Raw genomic sequence first — 9,027 nt, 5'->3', positions numbered from 1 at the left:
AGCTTCAGGGTCCTTTCTGCATCCCCTGGGGGAAGCATCACCAACTCTGTGACATTCACCAAGCCTCTGGGAACCTGTCTGTCTAGACAGGGGACTGTGCTGACACGAGGCCCATCCATCCCACACTCGGATCACAATCCCCGAACTGGCTGAACAGCTAGCTGGCGCTGGCTTGTACTCAGCACGGAGAACTAAGGCCGGCTGGGATGGTTTGTTTTGGGTGAGTGACAAGTAGAAGCCAAAAGTCAACCTGTTCTATGTTTTGGGGGACCCCAGTGGCTGAACACGTTTAAAGAATGAAATCAAAGCCAGGCTGCTTTTTTTTTTTTTTGAGGTCGGGGGAGTTGGGGAGGAGCTATTATAGGACACAGATGATAGATGGCTATGTCGGCAAAGCGTTTGCCTTGTAAGCACGACAGCCCAAAGTAGGATCCTCAGAACCCAGGTGAAGACGCTGGACGCAGAGGCTCGACAGTTTGTAATCCCAGCAGTGAGGAGGTGGGGACAGGGGCATCCCAGGGGCTTGCTGGCCAGTCTAACCTACTTCCTAGGTGAAGTTCTAGGACAACAAAACATGGAAGGCACTTTGTGAATGACAGACAGTCAAGGTTGCCCTCTGGCCTCCGTTCCCACGCACCGAAATATGCACACACAGGCGCACAGACAGTGACACTGGGAAGAAAAGGGGGGGGTAATTAGAAGTCACGTGAATGCTCAGTCATACAGGAGCCACAAAAACTGTGGGGGGAGGGGTTTATGATGGGAGGAGGAGGAGAATTCATTATCATGATCTTTATTAAAAAATATTTCATGAGAGGGAGGAACTCTCAGGATTTATTTATTTATTTATTTATTTATTTATTTAGTGTTCATTGGTGAATTGCCTGCATGTGTTAGGGCGTTAGATCCCCTGGAATTGGGGTCACAGACAGTTGTGAGCTGCCAATGTGGATGCCGGGTCCTCTGGAAGAGCAGCCAGTGCTCTTAACCGCAGAGGCATCGCTCTAGCCTGTCTCAGGACATGTTAAGCGGAAAGCACACAAGGTTTCGACAGGGGCCCACGCAGTAGGATTCGGTCTGCCTGTTTTGTATGAGTGTGACGCACTGCAGCTGTGCATTTCAGAATGAATGGAGAGAGCAGAGGCGTGAGAAGGGTCCCTGCATCAGGACCCAGTGACTGTCGTGTCTCTCTCTCTGCCTCAAGTTCATGTTTTGTAGTCTTCTAGTCACTTTTCTAATTGTTGTGACAAAGCAACCAAAGAAGGAAGGAAGGAAGGAAGGGAGGGAGAGAGAGAGGAAGGAAGGAAAGAAGGAAGGAAGAGCTGATCCAGGCTCAGGGTTTAAGAGTGTGGTCCATCGTAGAGGAGAAGGCATGTTGGCAGGAGCGGGAGGCGGCTGATCACGTGGCATCCACAGTCAGGAAGCAGAGAAAGATGGATGCTGGCATTCCACTTGCTTCCTCTTTTTTTATTTGATCCAGGACCCCAGCCCATGGGACGGTGGCATATCCACATTCAGGGTAGATCTTCTCTCTCATCAGTTAAATGTGTCTCAAAAGACACCACACACACACACACACACACACACACACAAAGACACACCCACCAATGTTGCTGTTGTGATTCTAAGTCCCGTCAAGTGGCTAGTGAGGCTGAACCATTACTCCTAGGTCTTCTGTGATGACGGCTGTATGTGGACTGTGAGCAGCAGAGCAAGCGTGTTTGGGGTCTCTGCTTGCCCTTATTGATGGCGAGAATGTAGGAACAGATCAATAAAGTGAAGTGGGGAGGACCAGAGTCAAGGCCTCAGAGTGCACATCCTCCTGTAGCTGGCGATGACACCCATAGCCTTTCAGGAGTCCAGTACACGCTGCCGTTGGTCTGCTTCCTTTGGGTATTGTGGGAGGCCCAGTTTGTCCTGGGGCTCCACATAGGACATCTTCAACGATGGGCAGATCATTCCTCCCGGACAGAGCCTACTGAAGTACCCAGAGTTCAGAGAGGTCCTGGCCTCTGTGACCTCCCGCCATAGGTTGTCCAATTCTATTACGTAACCACTACCACCCCACATTCCCTAGACCTTACCTGACTCTTCCCCACCCTGAACCCCACATACCACCACCACCAAGCTTTCAAGATTGTGGGTACAAGCTGCACCTGGCTTCGCCACTTTGCACCCAGGAACTTGCTGCTGGGTCTCTGACCCTATTCTCTGGCTAGGAAATGGGGGACAGTGACCATGGCACTCCTGGGATCCAGAGCTCAAGGTGACACAGGCGGGCAGGACTGGTGTCTCAGGCATGAAAGCAAGGCACCAAGAGCTGGCCAGGCTCTTAATCATAGCATTCCTCTGCCTGTCTGTGACCTCCCAATCCTGGCCTGGATACCACAGAAGTGCCCACTCTTTAAGGAACAGATAAGAACGGGTGTGGCGGCGCACGCCTTTAATCCCAGCACTAGGCAGGTGGATCTCTGTGAGTTCGAGGCCAGCCTGGTCTACAAAGTGCGTCCAAGACAGCCAAGACTACACAGAGAAACACTGTTTCAGAAAACTAATAATAATAATAATAATAATAATAATAATAATAAATAAAAATAAAAAAGAATGGGAGCCATGCTTCAATGAGGCAATGCCTTCAAGAATTGGTTAGCATAGTCATGAGGACCAGATCAAGAGCTCAGGAGGTGAGGTGGGCAGAGGGAGCTGAGAAGGACCCAGGGGAAGGCTGAGCTGGAGCATCATCTCCCTCACCTGGCTCCTAAGATACCTCCCACCCGCCAATACACACACTCCTGCTCTACCCTCCCCTCCACGCCCCGCCTCCCACCGCCCTCTGCCCGTTGTCCTCCCAGTGTGAAAGTCTCCAGGATGGAACTACGTGTGTGGCAATTCTACATGCCTCCTGCCACCCCCAAAGCACTGTGGGGGATGGCACTATAGGCCCTGGTGCTTGCCCAGCCCAGCATCCTAAAGGGAGCCCCCCTCATCCCTCCCTGGCATCAGAGCAGGATGGGCCTCCCACAGGCTGAGGGGCCAGGAAGACCACCGTCTTTGCCCAGGTGGGAGGGATTCTGCTTCCCACGCAGTAATTAGGCTTCCCAACTCTGCCCTGTACATATAATTACACTGCTTCCCACGCAGGGAAACAGAGGCAGAGGCCGGAGCCTTCTCTGTGTTGCAACTGGGCCGTGGCCCCGGCAATCTTATCTCACTGTCTGACTGGGTACAGGATCACCTCAGCTGACCCAGGGAGTTCCCACCTCCCTGCGGACTGGAGTGGCTGTCTTCTGCTGTCTGCACAGAGGCCCTGCAGGCATTAAAAGGGCCAAGTTGAGTACAAAGCAGAACTGGATGGCTGAATCCCGTCTCATCTACAAGGCACAGAGGCCCCTTCCTGCAGCCAGACCTGAGACCAGATAGAGTTTTGAAAAAGCTGAAACAAAAGCTCTGGCTTTTATGTAAACAGTGGCTGTTTTGAAGGTCACTAGAAATCATGAGCAAATTCACCTTTCTTTAAACCACTGTCTAGAAAAACAAACAAACAAACAAAGATAAACAAACAAAAGAAATGAACAAGAGCTGTGTGATGTAAGCCAAAGTCAGGATTTCAAATACTCCAGTAGCTATTTTTTAAAAATTAATTTGACTTACTTATTCTATGTGTGCCCATGTTTACATGTGTGTTAATAGGTTTTCTGCCGACGAAATATAGGCCAGATTAGACCAGATTAAAAGTAGATAAACTCAGGGTTATTAGACGCTACTCACAGACAAGTTCATCCCTCCCAAAGAACGGGAAAGAGAAATGACACTGCTAAGGCAAGGTTTTATAGGTCTTAGGTGAGGGGTAATGCCAGTCAGCTAGGAGCTGGGATTATACCCATATGTGGTTAAAAACTAAAATAAGTCAGGGGCTGGAGAGATGGCTCTGAGGTTAAGAGAACTGACTGCTCCAAAGGTCATGAGTTCAATTCCCAGCAACCACATGTTGGCTCAAAACCATCTATAACAAGATCTGTATCCATAATAAATAAATAAATCTTTTTAAAAAACTAAAATAAGTCGTTAAAAATTAATAAACTGGGGGTGGTAGCGTGGCCTGTCTTCTCAGCTCAGGGGAGGTGAAGGCAGAGGATCAGGAATTTAGTCATTGTCAGCTATATAGTGATTCGGAAACCAACCTGGGTTGCGCGAGATTCTGTCTCAAAAAATAATTAATTAGTTGACTAATTAATTAAAACAAATCCCACAAATGAATAAAAAGCAAAGAGAAGCATGTAAAGTACTATCTAACCCAATAAGCCAAAATATATTATTCCAAATTGTATTCAGAGGAAATGGCTAAGGGCCTGTCCCATGGGTACTCTCTATACCTGGGTGATACGTCCCTTGGTGTCTTGTCCCTGGGCGCCCTGTATTCAACATCTCCCCATCCACCCTGGGCTCGTTCTAGAAAATCAGGAGCCATAGATCCAGAAAGGACATCGGAGGGCGCAAGAATCAGTGCTCAGGCTAGAAATTGCGCTCAGCATTGTCTCACCAACTAGCTGGAGGACAGTCCCAGCACACATGCACGCACGCACGCACGCACGCAGCAGGCTCCCTTGTTTCACCATCTCCTTTTCCTTCATGGAACTTATCTGTTCTGGTGAACACTGACTGACTGTCCCTCCCTCCCTTGGCTCTGCCTCTCAGCCCTCTCCTTCCATGGCTGCCAGAATCGACTCCTGCTTCCTGACATGTGACCGCTCCCCCCCCCCCCCCCCGCCAGCGCCTCAACATGGAGGATCGCCTGTGCTCTGTGCTACACTCTCTCGGTGGCAACGGAGCTCTGAGTGGCAGCGTCTTCATACGTGTTGTGTCCCCCTTCTGCTCAACTGGAGGGGCTCCCATCACCTTTCCCAGGCTCCGTTGTCCCATCCCTCCCCAGATAACTCTCCTGTACCCCCAAACCAAACCATATCACCCCACCACCACCACTACCACTCCTGACTCTGCCACACAGGTTTGCGATCTGGGCCTCAGAGGGGGACTTCCCTCTCCTGCCCCAGCCTTCACTTTTTGAGCTCCCCTTGAGGTCTGTCTGCTGGGAACCCTGGCTGTGATGCCTGAGAACACAGGCAGGGAGGCTGTACATTGTCACTCTATAGTTGACGCTTATGAAGTCTTTATAACCTTGTCACAAAGTTGCAGTTGCCATTCTTAAGGAATCAAGGTTCAAGGAGACAAAGCCAGTGCCTGGTCCATGGGCTTTCGATGAGTGGGCTCAGACCATTGAGCTAAAGTTAGCAGTCAAGAAGTCCCCAAAGGTCCCCAAACAAGAAAGGTTATTGCCATTGCAAATTGGTCCCCCGCCCAGCTTGCTAGTTTTCATAGCGCTTTCAGTTACTTTTTTTTTTTTTTTAGTAGAAGGAGCTATGCAGGCTGTGAAGGGGGGGAAGAGTCATCAAAGTTTTTATCCAACTCTGGATTTAGGCAAGATGAACCCATTGGTGCAATAGCGACAGGACTGTTGATGGGGTAACCAACAGCTAGCTGTCTTGACTAGATTGAGGCCTGCTCAACAGGAAGTAATTCACACCTGGCACTGTAAACATGGTCAAAAAAACAACATGGCCAGGGAAGTCATAGGCCCTAGGGGATGACTTATTGATAACGAGTTTCTAAATGTTCATGTCATCAGACCGCCTTCTCAATGGTTCTGCGTAGATCTATAGATTTGTGCTGCACCCACAGAGACGCTGCTTACTGCAGTTAATGCAGAGACTCACTCCTCCTGTTCAACAGGGCTTCTCTGTGATCCTCCCTCAAGGCTCAGGGGACATCACTAAAGAATGGGTAGAAAGCCTGTAAGAGATGGAGGACTGAGAGGGAACGTCCTGAGTTCAGTGGGGACCTCAGGCTGATGACAGACGGACACTCTGTAATTATGACGCTTGGAAGTGGCCCCGCTGTCTCTTTCCTGAAAAACTGTCCACTGAGGTTACAAGAACCCAGCCTGTGGCTGACAGAGACATGGTCCTTCTAGAAACAGGAGCAGATAGATGTTCCTGAAAGGCAGCCCAACCAGAACTCTGGGACTTCAGTGTCCTTTAGGCAAAGCATGCTGGGAACTCTTTTTTTTTTTTCCCCTGTGCATTCCATTAGGCACTTAAAATCTGAGGTGCCCTCGGCCTCCTGGCTTCATAAACCACATCAAAAGCCTTTTCGGGGATATTTCTCCTCTGTGAAACCTGAAGCCATCAGTGACCTGCTATTTTGTGGGTAATTAGGCCACTCCCTGGGCCCCAGTGAATACACACACAGGCTGCCAAGGCTAGAAGGAAACAGGTGCCTCCCTAGGTAGGACACCAGTGACCCAACTTCCAAGTCCCCGCCCTAAGAAGAAAACCTCACTCCAAACACCAGATGACTCCTGAGGCAGCTGGAACGGGGTCCCCCTATGCCTTCACACAGGGGCTGTGGGTGACTCCTCTGGGCTCAGTCATCACTCAGTCATCAGGAGACCCCCCAGAAAGAGCTCACCCCACAGGGACAGCTCTGTGGTTATTAAGTGGATGCTGTGCAGGTGTCCTTGTTCCTCACAGTCCAAATGGCACAACCTGTCCTGGGTTACCAAACCTATAGATACCTATTGGCCACCAGTCCATCAGCTCCACTCCAGTGTCTGTCCTTCTCCCAGGACAAATCCCAGCTGGTCTATGCCAGTCGCCGTGCTCTTACTTCCTGTCGTCAGTGTTAACGTGTCTGTCTCCTCTTTGTTTCTATTGAGCAGATACTGTTGTGTATGTGATGGCAGGGGCAACAGCAGCGGTCCTGAGAATAAGAGGAAAGTTAGTTCGGGTTAAGACAAATCATTGACTGTTTTCAGCTGTCAAATAACTCAGCGCTGGAACTTCCCTGACTGTGGCCTACCAGTTCCAAGCCATTTCCAGCCCGTTGTTGTACACTGCCATGAGAGAGTGCTAAGATTTGAGAATCTTTACCCCAGTCTTTCTGACTGCTCTGTGTGTGTGTGTGTGTGTGTGTGTGTGTGTGTGTGTGTGTGTGTGTGTAAGAATTGGGAGGACTGTTGGGCCCAGATAACAGTCCAGCCAAAGATCCCTGTAAACATGGACTCAGGATGGGCCCCAGCCCTCTGCGTCCCAGGCCCACATCAGACTGCTTTAGCCAAGGGGCAGAGGAAAGAGAGGTGAAGAGGGGTCCCAGGTGAGCAAAGGGGCTGACTGGGAATGAGTTGTTAGGAGTCCAGAGAGACTCAGTCTGGGGTCTCTCTGAAGAACAGTCTACAAAACAGGAAGTGTCACCATCATTGCACAGAGTCATGGTGGAAGGCACAGGCTAACTCCGGAGAACTCAAATGTCCAGGAATTTTTAAAACATACAAGCCAGCCCCTTCCACAATCAATCCTTAGCTAGTGCCTCTGAGTCACTCTGAGCTGGATGCCACCACTCCCCCACTAATGTTATGGTCTTTGGACCACCCGGTGGTTGTGGCGCACACCTTTGGTCCCAACACTCATGGGGCAGAGGCAGGAGAAGCTCCTTGAATTTGAGGCCAGCCTGTCCTACAGAGTGAGTTCCAGGACAGCCAGAACTACATAGAGAAAGCCTATCTCAAATAATAATAATAATAATAATAATAATAATAATAATAATAATAATAATAATAATAGGATCGTTTACTGTGACTTAATGTGGTAGGGTGTGGTGACTGAACCCTTTCCTCCCCAGCTTGGTTTTGGCTGGTGTTTTATCACAGCAATAGGACAGTGGACAAGGGTATGGTTGGTAGAAAGGGGCCCGCTCACGTCTGTGACACAGCAGGGTGGTCACATTTGTTGTTACAATGATCAAAATACCAGACAAGAAGTGAATTACGGAGGACGGATTTCTCTCGGCTCATGTCCTGAGCACACAGCTCAGCAATAAGGGGCTGTGACTCCTCACAGACTCATATCTGGGAACAGGAAATAGAGAGCCAACAGGAAGTCCCTCCCCTAACATAACCCTCAAGGCCACACCTATGAAACTCGGTTCCTCCAGTACTGGCATCGTCAGCGTGCATCCCTGTCTGTTGCCTGACTGAATGCCTCAACCTCTGGCCACCACGCCTTCCTCTCCACTGTGGACTGCTTTCTCCAATGGTGAGCCAGAATAAACCCTTTCTCCTGGGGTCAGGCATTTTGTCACAGTGTCAGGAAGAGTAAGTGACAACATCTAGAACATTAGCATGACCAAGGCCCTGCATTCAGTTCTCAGCACCGAAAATAAAAATATGGCTTACCTTGCTCCTGGGGGCAGATAAGTCCCATCAGGTCCTTGGGTCCCTGAGTGAGGTTGAGCCTTCCAGGGGAGGAGAAAGTCCGTGAGCAGCTTCCTCTTTCACCAGGAAACCCAGATCCACTCACTGGGCCTTACTACTTACTACTCCTTGGTTGGTGTCCCATGCCTATGACAGTGGCCTCTACCTCAGGTTGTTAGCCTAGCCTCAGGCACTTGTTTGGCTGTCTGACTGAGGAGGACAGCAGGCCAAGTGATACCTGGTGCTGCTGGCTGTCACACCTAAGCTTCTTCTTTCCCCAGGGACAACAGGCATCTTGGCCCCCATCTCCTGTGTTAGGTGACAGCTGACTGCCCGGACTTGCTAGGCAAGTCCCGGACTCATTGTCCCAGTCCTAGCAAACTCAGCTGCCTCTGTAGGCTGGAGCGGGATCTGGCACGAATCCTGCACTCCAAGGCCAGCAGCTAGACAGTCCTCAGAGCTTGTCCTTCTCTGTCCTCTGCCCTTTGGGCTCCAGTTCTCTTCAGGCTTCTGCGATGGGCCCGGAACAAGTACAGTGAGGTTTTCCCAATGTGTTGGCCATCAGCTTGGCAGGGTGCCTTTTTTTTGTTTATTTGTTTTTGTTTGTTTGGTTGGTTGGTGGGTTTTTTTGTGTGTGTGTGTGTTTTGTTGTTGTTGTTGTTGTTGTTGTTTTGTTTTGTTTTGTTTTTCAAGACAGGGTCTCTCTGTGTTAGCCTTGGCTG

Source organism: Acomys minous (assembly GCF_964271855.1).
Source record: "Acomys minous genome assembly, chromosome: 16".
Taxonomy (NCBI): Eukaryota; Metazoa; Chordata; class Mammalia; order Rodentia; family Muridae; genus Acomys; species Acomys minous.
This window is presented reverse-complemented; position numbering follows the sequence as displayed.